Source organism: Amblyomma mixtum, chromosome 1 (genome assembly GCF_055824585.1).
Source record: "Amblyomma mixtum isolate Tamu chromosome 1, ASM5582458v1, whole genome shotgun sequence".
Classification (NCBI taxonomy): domain Eukaryota; kingdom Metazoa; phylum Arthropoda; class Arachnida; order Ixodida; family Ixodidae; genus Amblyomma; species Amblyomma mixtum.
Window position 1 is genome coordinate 207650818 of NC_143012.1, and position 14261 is coordinate 207665078.

General features: G+C 51.8%; 1 protein-coding gene across 3 annotated transcripts in view; it reads left to right on the forward strand.

Annotated features, from left to right (window-relative positions):
* Pask (PAS domain containing serine/threonine kinase) overlaps positions 1-14261 on the forward strand; it is a 76486-nt gene that overhangs the window by 18612 nt on the left and 43613 nt on the right. The window contains exon 1 of one of the 3 annotated variants that reach the window (XM_089562691.1): positions 12067-12487. The exons of the other annotated variants lie outside the window; for them this stretch is intronic. The gene's annotated coding sequence lies outside the window, so the exon portion shown is untranslated. Of the gene's footprint in view, positions 1-12066; positions 12488-14261 lie in introns of those variants that run through there. 3 annotated transcript variants of the gene reach the window in all.

Here is a 14261-nt window from a genome sequence, read left to right on the forward strand (position 1 = left end):
CCACATCTTTAGCTTTCGTGCGCGATGGCCGCTTTTTCTGTGCTCCTGTGCTTTGGGACAAAGCAAACTTGCGGAAAGCTCAATATTAATCAAGGGCTTAGTGAGCCTGTGCTTAAATTTGATATTTTCGCAAGTTTGCTCCTTCATAAGCTGTAGGAGCAAGGAAAACGCGGCCGCCACGCACGCCAGCTAAAGATGTGGCCGGCTGTACCTCCTTCTTAGGCGGGCGATTTCGGCCAGCACTTTTCCTCGGCTGGCACATCAACATTTCGTGGAGATCTGAATTGGCGTTTGTGTGGGTAAAATTTCGTCCTTTTTCTTCTACCGTTACCGGATCATTCAGTCTTGTACCACTTTAGGTCGGTTCCGAGGTACGCTTGCGTCATCCACGGGTTCAGTAAATGCGCTTCTGTAACTTGTCGCATCTTTCTGTCATCGGTCTGTGGGACATCATTTTTCCGAAATGGCGTTTTCTGTCGACATCACTGTGGTAGTAAGCGGCATGGGGGCGTGCATCAAACTTGTGAACCACGCGTAAGGGTAATCAGACAGTAGCTGGAAACATGGACGCCCCATTCGTTGCCTTCGCACGTGTGCATCTGACAAGATTGATGTCCCCTAATGGCCCATGGTAAGTACTCCGTTTTTTTTTTTTTTTTTTTTTTTACGTGTCTCCGGTCCATCTTTTTTTCTGCCGCACTTATAGTTTTTTGCATTCAGTACGAGTGCGAATAACGAAACGAGTGCTATATGTAGATTTTAGTGCACTTTCCGGCAATGAGACATATATGGATATAGCTATATATTCGACACGAGACATAAAACTCCTCCGCCGTGCAAGCACGGTTTCCATGTATGCGTCTGCCAAGGACTACAACTACCGGCGTCCTCCGCGGCGGCAACGCCGTAGTGAAACTTTCAGTTTAATCGGTCTATCCATTTTTAGAAATTAAAGTCTCGGCATTCGTACGCGGTCGTTTCTACAAGTTCGCCCGCGAAGGAAAATGGGAGATGGTTTCGAAAAGGTGGCGTGCCGGTAGCGAGAGAGTGCCAAGCCTGAAATCCAGGATTCTCTATTGCAATCTGTGTTCGTCCCCTAGCGGTCCCAATAGCGGCGGCTGTGTTCGGTTCCCTTGACTTCGTGTTTCCTCGCCACGCTTGTTTATTTAGTATACCAACAAAACAGAGGCGTCGATTTCAGTGCAGGTTTTACTCCATGCGTGCAGGCTTGTCCACAACATCGTCCGTTAAGGCCGATTCACACGACGGACCGTTCGCCCGCGGCCCGCGCACTACGTGTGCATACGTCAGCACTTTGAGAGGCGCGCTGGATGCGTGGATGGATGGCGGCCGACAGCGCGCCCCTCAAAGTGCTGACGTATGCACACGTAGTGCGCGGGCCGCGGGCGAACGGTCCGTCGTGTGAATCGGCCTTTAACCAAATTTGCGCCTTATCGCATCTCAGCCTTTGCAAAGGCTGCAGGAACTTCCAAGCCTATGCCGAAAGACAGGCTGAAAGTCAGCGAGAGTGGAAAGATTTCGTCGAAAGCCGAGCGCGCGGCGGAGGTGGATGCCAAGAAAAGCGGGACGAATACCCCCCCCCCCCCCCCCTCCCCCTTTTTGTTTTTTTTTTTTGTCCGTGCGCATGCCGACTCTGCGCGTAAAGCGTGCGCGACGGATCTAGCGGCACACGCGACGCTCGATATTGAGCGTGGATATTTCCGGTTGGCGCCTTTATGTGCCTGCAATGCTTCACGCGGCTCTTTCTCATGTTTTTTTTTTCTTTCTTCTGTCATTCAGATACCTTTTGGCGTTCTCCCTGTGCCCCCACCTTTTAGTGTATGGGTAAACAAACAAGAGCTCGCGCCGCGCATCCCCGGCCGTCGGATCTCGTCGGCTGCATTTCCGCGCCCTAATTAGATTTCGCCTGACGGCATCGCACGGTGCGAGCCGAAGCAGAGGCAGGTCGGCGTCGAATTGTCTGATACGTATACTACGCTGCCGAGGACGCACACGAGGATCGGTTGCTGCTGCTGTTGGATTGTGCGGGCATCTGCTTCGCTACTCCCGGCATATGTACACCCGACCAAATCTTTAGCTGTCTCGGGTGTTGCATTGCTAAATGCACCTTGTAAAAGGTTCTTTTCGGCTACACCGCTGGCATATTCATGCTGTAATTTGACGCGTGAAATGGCATTTCGTGGTTCCTTTTTGTTCATGTAATGGTTGAGTGGTGGAGTACTTGCGTGTTTAGATCAAAGTTATCAGAAATATTCGTCGTCTGCCACTACGAAGGGCCGAAACAAGCGGAATACGCAGCAATGGTCCTGGTCGCGCATTTGCGCTTACTCTGGGGAAACGACTTGTCCGCCATGAAAGGAGTGGTAGTTTACCCAGAGGAGGAAGCCATATGGACCAGAACCATTGCTGCGTATTCCGTTTGTTTCGGCTCTTAGTAGTGGCAGACGACGAATATTTCTGATAACTTTGATCTAAACACGCAAGTACTCCACTCCAGTGAACCAGCCTTAACGCGAGTTGAAGGTGATCGCTTCAGGCTTAGCCTACTCGGATTAAACTGCTCTAACACGGTTTGCTTTCCTAAGAACACTTCAACGAATCCCCGCCGTGGTGGCTCAGTGGTTACGGCTCCCGGCTGCTGGCCCGAAAGACGCGGGTTCGATCCCGGCCGCTGCGGCCGGATTTTGATGGAGGCGAAATTCTAGAGGCCCGTGTGCTGTGCGATGTCAGTGCACGTCAAAGAACCCCAGGTGGTCGAAATTTCCGAAGCCCTTCACTACGGCGTCCCTCATAGCCTGAGTCGCTTTGGGACGTTAAACCATGATAAACCAAGCTTCAACGAATACATAAGCTTAGCTGACCGAAGGACCCTTTTTAACCTGTACCGTCATGTTTGTTGCGGTCTAAGTGACTGTCATACCAGGGAAAATTTCCTAGCCCATTTCTGCTGGAACAAACGTGGTAACCTTCGAACTTGGCTAGGCTGTACCGTCTTTGTCAGAAGTAGCCGGGCTACGGCGGTCTCTTTCTTAGCCGCGTAGCGAAGCACTTAAGGCAGCCCTTAAGCTCTGTATCTGGGTAAAGCAAGGTGAACCTTTGTCCTCACGCTCTGACTCCTTTCGGTCTGTAGGGGCGCCGTAAAGGCTTCATCATACTCCTCAGAAGCAGAAACCTGCTGCTGGGTTACTTTTGGCGGTACATCAACTCCGTGAAGTGCTGCGGGCAGGTGTTGGCAGGTGTCATTCTTGCACAGCCCAGTGTCGAGTATGGGAGAGCTATGCACATGCGCAGCTGTTCCTTGCCTGTCTCTTGCCTGGCTCCGCTCTGCTGAAATTTCCTATCGGCGGCATTCGGCAAAAAGCTCACATTTCGCGTGAACGCCAAGCTGGTCTCGGCAGCACAGCTCCCTCCGCGGGGATACCAGTTCCCGGTACACGAGGTACGAGGTGTCCCGTGCAAAGCAGCGAGCAGCGGCGCTGGCAGAAAAAAAAAAAAATTCACAGGGACTCCTAATTCTGTTGTGTTGGCAATGCGACAGCATTAGAAGCTGTAAGCGATAGCATTAGAAGCTGTAAGCGATAGGATTAGAAGCTTTACCGTAAGTGACGTCACTTCCGGTCCTGTGACGTCACTGTCCTCCACCCAATCTGTGAATTTTATGGCCCACGACGTATTCTGGCCGCGTGGGGCTTCGAATGCTAGTGCCGCATTAAAAACTGCACTAGGCCGCGAATCTAAGCCGAGGCTCCTTGGTCGGTATTCTGACGCGCCCATGCCATTACGCCACGAGGGCGCGCACTTAGCGGGCGTAAATACTAGGTATCATATTATTAGTACATAATCATCATCATCATCAGCCTGACTACGCCCACTGCAGGGCAAAAAAGCCTGCCGCCCCCTGCTACGCTTGCCTTCTCTTGGAATCCACTCCGTTAACCTTACATTAGTACATGCCGCTGTATTTTGGTACGCGCTTCGTGAATAGTGGACCCCACTCTTTCAGCGCAGTGCATGGTGATTACGTTTATTTTTTATTTAAGAAACTGGTGCTGCATCTTCGGTTTACATGTGAACAACTATTGTGCGATTTGATGTACGAGCGACTCTAGAAACAACTTAATTTGACAGCTGAGAGCGCGAAAACAGGGTCCGGTTGATTGTACAGTCGCGAGCAGTATGAGAGGTACGTAACAAAAATTTTGGCATTCATTTATTGATTGCTGTACCTGACTGCTTTGACGCGCTGAACTCGTTACGATAATGATGCTGAGAGAAGGACGGTGACAAACAAGGCGCGAACTTGCAACTGTTTACTTAGTCACGAGATATATTTTTTTATATACGCAGGAAAACAGGAAAGGCGATTGGAACCGCCAACATGCACAGCCGCAAAAAAAAAAGCAAAAACCAGATACAAATCCCAAGCTTCAAACAAAAGATTGCATGCCTTTGTTCGAAGGAACTTCAGTCAAGTCACGCGAAGAACGAGATCGAAAGAGAGAACGCTGGAAACTTTCGCGATTAGTTATGCGGTAGCCGAGACGTCTGTCAGCGTTTGTGTCACTGTCAGAAAAACAAGCTTGACGTGATTGTACTTGAAGCGTGGGGTATGTTACTTCACTTGCTTTTTTACTTTCTTGGATTTACTGTTGTTCGCAGCTGTGTACGCTGTGGGTGCTAATCGCCTTGCTCGTGTTTCCCTTTGTGCAAACGACAAATTTGCGCCATGTGTGTCGGTGTCGCTTCGGTGTGAGTTTCGTAACGTGTACAGCGCGTCGGAGCGGTCGGGCACTTATTTGGGCGTCTTTGCTGGACGGTGATATGCTCGGGGTGGTCGGGACCAGGGTCTTCACCGCAGGACGAAGCAGGCAGACTACGGAGGGAAGCCTTCGGGAGGAATAGCAAGCTTGAAGGTTTATTTTACATTATGTACAGTAGCAAGGAGACCAAAGTCAGAAAATGGGGGAAGATGATCTGGCACCCCAGATTGCTGCTTAAATGCAGTTCATATTCCCCAGGCACCCAGCTAGGGAATCTGATCTCTGGTTGAGCGTCCAATGGGCTGCTAGCGTCTTCTTAGGCTCCGCCCTCCCCACGTGGCCGCGCACACCGCACAGACACACACACGGGCAAGGAGGAACTTGGCGTTTCTGAGTCGCGAACTGTTTGACCAGGCCCAAAGGTCGTTCGCTCCTGAGTGACGATCCTGATCGATGGGGACGCGAGCGCTGACCGCTCACACCGGTGACCTCTTCAGTTCGGTGGAAGGGACAAATCAGCCATGTCGCCCCTCCGCTTGGTCTACTGCCCAGGGCGCACGCGGGCAATGGGTTAGCGGCGCCGTCGCCCCCCCCCCCCGTCGTCGCCACTGGGTCTCGTCCGTCGGTCTACGGCAGTCCGGGTGAAACGCCGCACTCAGCCTCCCCGGCGAAGGGGATTAGACGCCTTTGTGTACGCCGACGCCGTCGCCAGTAGCTGCCCCACGCAGTGTCTCTTTTGTCTTCCCCGAGCAGCGGCGCTTCGGCCGAAGTGGCCTGATGGCGCCCGGCTGGCTCGCCTGTTTCCGCTACCAGTCTCCAGGAGCGCAGTCCGGCACCAAAGCCGCATTCAGCATCGCCGGCGAAGGGGATTAGAGCCTTTGTCCACGCCAACGCCGAGAAACAGCAGCGCTTTTGGCCGCATACCTGACGGCGCCTGACTGGCTCGCCCTTCTCCGCTGGCTGGGCCTCCGATCATTACAACGGATAGCGGTATCGAAGTGCAAGGCCTGGACTATTCTGAGGTGGCTTGCTGGATTCCCAACTCCTCTGCTGGGCTTTTGACGACCTATAGCGGCGCTCGGTTGGTTGGAAGGACTCATCTCGAACGTGCAAGTTGTTTTATAGCTGACTGCCTTTTTGTCGCGAGCGTGATTGCGCTTCTAGTGTCCTTTCATTTCGTCTCACAGTAGAGTTCAGATTTATCGCTTTTTTTTTGTTTTTCGACAGAAGTACAGCTGAAAGTTGATTTTACGATGTTCTTGGGAAAGTTGATTTTACGAAGTTCCTGGGAAACGTTTTTTTTTTTTTTTTTTACGAAGAATTTGACAGAAGGGATCGAAAAGCAGCGAGTCTGTGAAAAACTTCTGGCCGAACGGGGAAGCTTCTTGCATTGTCTTTGAAGTGACACCGATATGCCCTTTCGCCTGTTGCTTGAAATCCCTTGGCACGGCAGCGGAGGCCTGTAGTGGTTTGAGCATCAACCTCGCGTGCGGAAGGTGTGGGGTTCGATCCCCATACCACGTGGTACCCACCGATGATGCAATGGGGTAAAAGTGTTCGCCTGGCCTGGTTTCTGGCTTGTCGGGGCCGAAATGTTTGGGAAATGGGTCTTTCACTCCACCTTGAGTAGACGATAAGTACTTGTGCCGTGGCGCTCTTTGGCCAGAGCTGCCCTTGCGGCTGAAAAGTTCATCACCGCCATCAGAAATGCCTCGGAACCGCATGGAGAGCCTCACGAGCGATGTTCTGCAATAATTTTCCCTAAACGTGCATTGAAGGCAGAGAAATCATGGGTATACTTATTAGTCTTTGCAGTTTACTTGATGGCTTCACGTGACGTTCCGCTCCGTGAGGCTAAACGGGCGGCCCCATGTCTATCCGCTTATCACCTTCGCTTATCACCTTATCGACCTTCACCTTTGCACGTGAAAAGGGAAGGCATGGCATGTGCCCGATCACTCAGCGAGCATGTGGACTGTTTGAAGTTCGATGGGTAACAACGATAATTGATCTTTGAGGAAAGGAAAGGCTCAGTAACGGTCTCACTCTCGGTGAACACAGGAAGGGAGTATAACGACCGAGAGTGAAAGAAGAAAGGGACAAATAGGTTTGGTTTATGGTTTATGGGGGTTTAGCGTCCCGAAGCGACTCAGGTTATGAGGGACGCCGCAGCAGAGGTCTCCGGAATAATTTTGACCCTGGGGATCTTTAACGTGCACCGACATCGCACAGTACACGGGCTCCTTTTGCGTTTCGCCTCCATCGAAACGCGGCCACCGTGGCCCGGGTTTGAACCCGGGTACTCTGCTTCAGTACAGACTATATCGCCTCAAAAAGTTTACATGTTGTAAATTAAGGGCGAGAGGGAAAGAGGTGATACATCTCAGTGGTGCCCTGTATAAACGGAGTAAAATGTTACTGAGGTCTTCACGTTGTCCTACAAGGTCACATGACGTAACCGCGGGCGAGACTGGGGAGGCCTGGCCACGGTCACAGGGTAGGCGTAGGTTTGTTTGCGCGAGCCTTGCCAGCGGCGTTCGCGTTCCTGGCTCGAGTCCTTGGGAAGACGACCCCGTAGTCTCGGTCTGGCCGTGGCGCGTGCTGAGAGAATGGTCCGGAGGCGCGACATAAACAAAGTTCTCATGTGGCCGGCGCTCATTCGCTCGGGGAGGTCGCGCAGGCAGCCGCCAATCCACAGAACGTAGGCTGAGGTGATTCCACTCAACAGAGGCTGTTTACGGTGGCTCCGTGAGAAGCACATTCGGCTGGGCGTCCCGTTGAGATCGCCGGCCGGGCATAACGATGCCTACTACTGGCTCGTGATTACAGGGTGATTTTAGCGTGAATGTATACTCGAACGAGAAATGGTGATCAAAGGGGTTTTATGGAAGTGGCCTTCGGATTGTGTATGTGCACCGATGTGACGCATACGGCCTCAAAGAACGAAACCACAATCGACCTGATTTTCGGATGGAGAGATTGTGATATAGCTGTGAGGAAATAGCTACGTATTTTAGCATGCACATAGCGATGGTGTATTTTGTTTATTTATTTGTACCTCACAGGCCCCGAAGCGCATTGGGTGTGGGGGGCATATCAAAAAAGGAATATGCACAAATATTAACGGTACGGTATAGTAACGCTACAACGGACGCGGTACAAGGCAAATAGACGAAAGGAACACGTGCTGATACAAAACAAGCCGATACAAAACGGAGTTAAAATAACATTAAACATGAAGACGTAAAATTAAACAAAAAATCGAAACACGAATATGCGAAAAAGATGTAACCAGGGGCAACAGAAGCAGTGGTACATCAGAAAACAACGTTAAGGGCAAATGAAACTGTGGTACATTTCGAACATTACTATGGCAATAAATGTATACAAAGATGATTTTTTAAACTCTCCAGGATCAGTGAGGGAGATCATGCTGCCAGGAAGATCATTCCAGAGCTTAATTGCTCTGGGTAATGCAGAACTAAATGACTGGGTTTTGCATATATTCGTAGATAGTGGAGATGACGGCTCGTAAACTCGGCGTCAGTGTGAAGGTGGTCAGTTTTTTTGAGCGGCCGAACAAACGATAATTTTTTTCCTGTTGTGACGTTCACCTGCTCCCGAAAAAAAAAAAAATGGTGCTTAGGGAAACGTAAACGAAGGTGCAAGCCGTGGTCATTTTTAAAATTCGACCTTGTCGCAAGTGTGAACTGTAGTAAGGCACTTTATTGAGTAGGTGTAAGCCTGAAATGATCGCATTCGTGTAGATTCCGGCTGTGCAGAGACGTGTGTCTCGGGTTTCGCGGTGCGAGTTGGGTCATAGAACCTGGCGTATGGCGAACGATGTCGTTCGCGTCTGTATCTTATCGTACCCATTTCTAAAAGTCCCCGGCGCTGTCCCTACGCGGGACATCTGCAACCTTGCGTCCCAAAACCAATCCATTACGATTGATTACTTTGCTTCTCTTCGAGTTGTCAGCGACCGCTTCGGTGGCATTTACGGCGTTCGTCTCGGTTTCTGACTTCGGCTTCCGTTTGAGGGGCAGCATCCCATAGAAATCATTCATGAAATTGGTGACCGAATGAGTGTGTGGCATGCAGAGTGGGGTCAAGACAGCTATGTTGACTGAGCTTAGTTGTCGCTGAGAGTTCGTTACCTAGGAAGGAGTTCGTTGCTTTATGAAGAGTGAATCAAGTAAACATGAGGGAACCGTGACTGGAGCAGATATTTTTAACGTAACTTTTAGACCGCCTTAAAACAGGTGGAATGTTGCCTGAGGGAGCGCATGTGTTGTAGCTTGTAAGAATAGTGTTACGCTGCGTGGTTAGCGGCAGCATCATTTGCTCGCTAGACAAAGAGGAAGCCGAGGGAATGGAATCGGGCAAAGCATGGCTGGACTCCTCCGTTCTCGAGAGAATGTTTGAACGGTAAGGACAGACACCTGACTGCTCTGTGTGAGGCACCGTGTGCTTCAGTCGTCTGCTACGGATGGCCGCTTAGTATGCATTATCACTCGTCCGCATGTATCTCGCTGCTTCTGCAGTCATCTGCAAGTTGTGATCACATGCAGGTAGTACAATTGAAAACGCTGAGAATCGATGGAGAGAGCGATTTGTGTTAACACCGCACTGAATTCTCTATCGATCGATACGTCATAACGCTAAAACTTCGCAGTTTTTGGCCCTGTTCTCGCGGCCACTAAAATGAATGTGTTGGTTCCTCTCGCGGCGACGGTTTCGCCATTGTTTCGGTATAGTTGCTGCCACTTTGGTCAGATAGGTTCCAAGAAAACTTGATACATTTGCTCTCACACGAGCATCGGTACCGAAGCTGTGCCGTACGTGCGTGGGTAGAGGTTCGCGTCGAGCTTTTCGCTTCATAGTTGCTCCTCGAGCCAGACGCGAAGAATAGTTAGGCGCGTTCTCATGTTTCGTTACTGAAGTGGACGGGAGTCGCCAGACGGGCCATCTTCATTCATTTAGGGGCGCTAAATTCTTTAGCCAGCAAACTAGCTGGGAGCGGCCGACAGGCGGGCTTTTTGCGTCAGTTTTTTTTGCTAGCGGGGTTAATGATTGCAGCAGTCAATCCGACGAGTCAGGTTAGTTTTTCTCAATTCACGAGATGGAGCATCGCCCTACAAGAGAGATATACCTCTCGTTTGCTGCTGCCAGTGTTGTAGGCGTTACCGAAAAAAAGTAACTAAATACGTTACTCGTTACGCTGAAAAAATAAGAACGCGTTACCGTTACCGAAAAAAAGTAACGCACGTTACTTTGCCGTTACTCCGTGGCCATAAATTTTAATCAGTGCGTCTTCGCTGTAACTGTAACTCGTCTTCTCTGCAAGGCTTGTTTTCCAACCAAAAGATCTCAAACCCAGACGACACGCTCATATTCTTCAAGCGAACGAAAACTCCGCATGGTCGCACTCTGCATGCAACAGAGTCTAGGCAGGAAAAAGAGGGAGGTCGTCTTGTGTCACAGTGCTGTGGAGAGTGGGTTGTTCCTTGTTCCGGCTAGGGGAGAAGAGGGGGGGGGGGGGGGGTATGACTATGAAGGAAGAAGGTTAGAGCGACAGTGTTGTTACGCTGAAAATTTTTAGAGTTTAGTATGACAGTTAAAAAAGGGGGGTCGGTGTTGGCCGGTTTGTCTGATCGAAAGCACTTCGCGTCTTCGTCCGCTCGTCCGGCTACACGTTGCCGGTTGGGGCAGCACGTGATTTATTGAAGACGGGACCGAATACAAGAACTTGGAGAAAAAGGCGGGCTAAAAAAGGCTTTTAAAAAGAAGGGCTGTAAGAAAGCGGCCGAGACTGGGACTCGGCGCGCTCCTCCCGCTCTTTGTTTGCAGCGGTTTTTATCCCTTCAATAATTGGGCGGAGCTTCATTAAATCCGCTCTCGCCCAATTTCGACTAACACTGCTGCAATGACACTGTACATACAGGTGGGCGGAGCCCAGTGCTCGCCAGAGCCCGACTCTAGAGGCGCCAGTAAGTCCACTGCTTAGCTATTTCTGAAGTCGCCGACCTTACTGACCCCCCCAGAATCTCCTTTTAACGGAAACGGTCGTCGGCCCCTCTGCAGCCCTGACAAGGCTATTCGCGGTCTTTCTTCCCAATCCCCGCGGGCTTGGACAGCGTCCGAAGCGCGCGACGCGCTGTCATCATTGTCAACCCCTCCCGACTTCAGACGACACGGTACGGGGGGAATTACCTACTGGCGCCGTAGGCTTCTACCTTAACAATGACGTAGCTCACTACTGCTGGCACAGGAACAAAGGCCCATTTCCTTTTTCCTCTACTTCGGTGCTACAGCCAATTGACTGCAATCCCCTTTTCTGTGCTGTCCCATTGTACTTATTCGACGGCTCTCTAGGGGCCAACTTGAAGTAAACTGGCGACATTCCCGAGTTCACTCAGAAGAGGGAACTGCTTCCTGAGACCTTTTGGTTGGAAAGCAAGCTTACGGACAAACTGACTGACAGATTTCTGCAAATGGTCCATTGGTGGCTCGGCATGCGTCCACTGTTTGTAGAGTTGTGTGTGTGAGTGGTTTTGGGGTGAAGACAAGTGTGTGAATGCGTGTTCGTGCATTTTTTTTTTTTTTGATGGAGTGCGTGGTCAAGGGCAGGTGTTTTCTGGCATGCATGCCAGCTGCAACAAGGGTCATCGAGAGCACCTGCAGATTTTGTTTATTTGCAGAATCATTTTCGGCGTTTTTTTTTTTCTGAAAAAGAGGCAGAGGGGGGACAGTTGAAATAAAAAGTAACTAGTAACGTGACACCTCACGCTACCGGAAAATGTTAACGTAAGTACGTTACCCGTTACAGCTCCGAAATGGTAACGAGTACGTTACTGAGTTACCGAAAAAAGTAACGCGTTACCGGTAACGCCGTTACTTGTAACGCGTTACCGACAACACTGGCTGCTGCGTAGCGGGGCCTTTTCGGAGGGTCGCTGCTCCCGTCGCCTTTCGATCCGGCCCGTCGGATGCAAATGTAGACCTCCGCACCTCTGTCAGCGCGTGCCCTCCGAACAACTGCGAACCTGCCACCAGCCGCGCGTTGATTATTCCGGGCGGACACTCTTTCGTGCGCTAGCTGGATCGGTCGCGCTTGGAAGCACTCGGCTAGCTCCGACCGGGCAGTCAGTCGCTCGCTGCTTGCTTGCTACACAGCGAACCGCTCGCTGCCGCGGACCCTAGTGAGAGCAGCGACGCATGCGTGCTGGGTCGGTTCCGACGAAGAGTGCTTCCGCGTGGATTTTAGTTTGCATTCCGCCTTTATTTTTCCTGCATCGCTCCTCGCGTCGGTGCTGCTTTATGGCTAGCCAGAGCGGGAGCAGCGGCGGCGCCGACGACGTCGCACCCTGGCGGCCGCGTCGGGCCTCCGCCGCGTAGCAGCGGAGCAGACGACAGCCGCTGACCGCGCTCGCTCGCTCGCCGGCGGCCCCTCTCGTCTATCGATTCGCGTTGGAGGTGGCGGTGGTCTGGGCGCTGCGACGGCAAACGGGCCTGGCCCCTGTCGCCCAGCGCTGCTAATTCGTGTGCGCGAACCGGCCCTGGTCGGACGACGCCTGTGCGCGCTTTTTCTTCGCGACCGGACCCGCCGCGGCAAGGGGAGGTCAAGCGTCGCGGTTTCGTCGTCCCCGAAGCCTCGACGCGAGCAGACGACGCCGCCGCTGCTGCGTGGATGGCGAAAATGACAGGTGAGGAGCGGAACGTTGCGGAAGTGCCGCAGACGAGGCACGCGCGTGGGTTTACGGACATCGGCGGTGGAGCGGGGCACCATTTTTCTTTTCTTTTTAACCAAGTGCAGAGAGGCCTTAAGCGAAGAAAAAAGCGCTCTAGTCCCTTGCATCCTAACGACTCGCGATCACGACGGCGCGATGTTTTAACGTTAGCGGGATCGCTCGACGTGAAACAGCGGGTTCCTTTGTTTCGCTCGCGATACTGGGCGAACCCATCCTGCTCAAGCGCTCCGCGGTTCGTTCTTAAGGCTACGCGAGGCGCAACTTGGCACCAGCTGCTATAACTGTTCCTCGCGAAATAGCGGCTCCACGCGCAGACACGCGGCGAGACTCGGGTGCGTGCGTGTTCTGTGTCCCGCAGTACGTGTGTCCCGTGTCCGAAATTGTGCGCACACGGGACGTTACTCCTTGCGCCACACACCGTACGAGGACGGCGGAAAAGTATAACGAGCTCGATCAGCGCGGCCGGCCACGAGAGCGCCGAACCGCGACGAAGTTTTTCGCCCTGGAATTGCCTTCTCTCGCGCCCGCCTGGCACCTAATCGTCTTCGCACGCGCCGCTGGCTCGTTCGACGTCAGTGGCCGCCGCCGCCACACGCGCCGCGTCGAGCTTCATTCATTATGCGTTAGCGCGGCTCGTGCCCGATCTGGCTCCGTTCAACCAAATCGTTCTCGGTTTTTCCCGTCCTCTGCACTGTCTTCTTTATGCGACCGACGTCACATGCGTCGAGCGACGTCGGTCGTCAGGTCGTGTCGAGATCCCGTGCCCAATAATGCATAGTCGCCCCCCCCCCCCCCCCCCCCCCCCCCCTACTCGTGGTTGCCGGTGTCTTCTGACGAGACGGGCCGCCGCGCCTTCCGATGGTGCGGTCTATATGGATCTCGAGCGACCTTGATTGACATACGTGATGCGCGTGGAAGATCGGATCGTTTTAGTTGTTGTGCAGCCTCGACAGGCATGTGTTCCGACGGGTGTTGTCATTTTTCTGTCAGCGATCGAGCCCACTGCCCCCGTCTGCTTCTGCCTGTTATCGTATTTGGTTCCTTGATCAGTGAGGGGGTTGCATATGCTTTGCAGGGTGGGTCAATCTGCAACAAATGGGCACCACGCCTTGCAGTCCCTACTGATTTTTTTTTCCCTAATGCTTTACTGGATTAGGGACTATCAGGTGCATGCGTAATGAAATTTAACGCAAGATGAGTGCAATTTTTTAGCACGTCTTATCCGTGTTTTTAGACGTGCCTCTGTTCTAAACGTGATGAAAGGTACTCTTGGAAAGTACTGTTTGTTTTAGTGCGGTAGAAGGAGAGAGCCTTATATATGCTGCACCTGCCAAGGAGCGCCAACATATTTTTTCATTGCCCTCTATGCGAAAGTGTGTTCCACGTAGATGGCTAGATGGTGACGTGCACACAGATTTGGCCCAGTGGACTGTGGTGGCCACGATAAGTAGGCGACACATATATACACATGAAAGCAAAGGCCCCTGGTGTGCTGTAGGTGTGGTTTTACAAGGACAGATAGGCACACCTATTAGGTTAGGCACAGTGTACTACTTGACTACTGCTTATATTGCTCTTTCATTGGCATCCTGAAGGTAGCCTGAAAAATCGGTATATACCCCAATTGGGCAATTAAAAGATGGCATTACATCCATTTTTAACTCTGCTGTAAATTAAATAGGGGTGGTAGGGGAGGTTGACTGGAAAAATGATTTATTTTTAATATTTT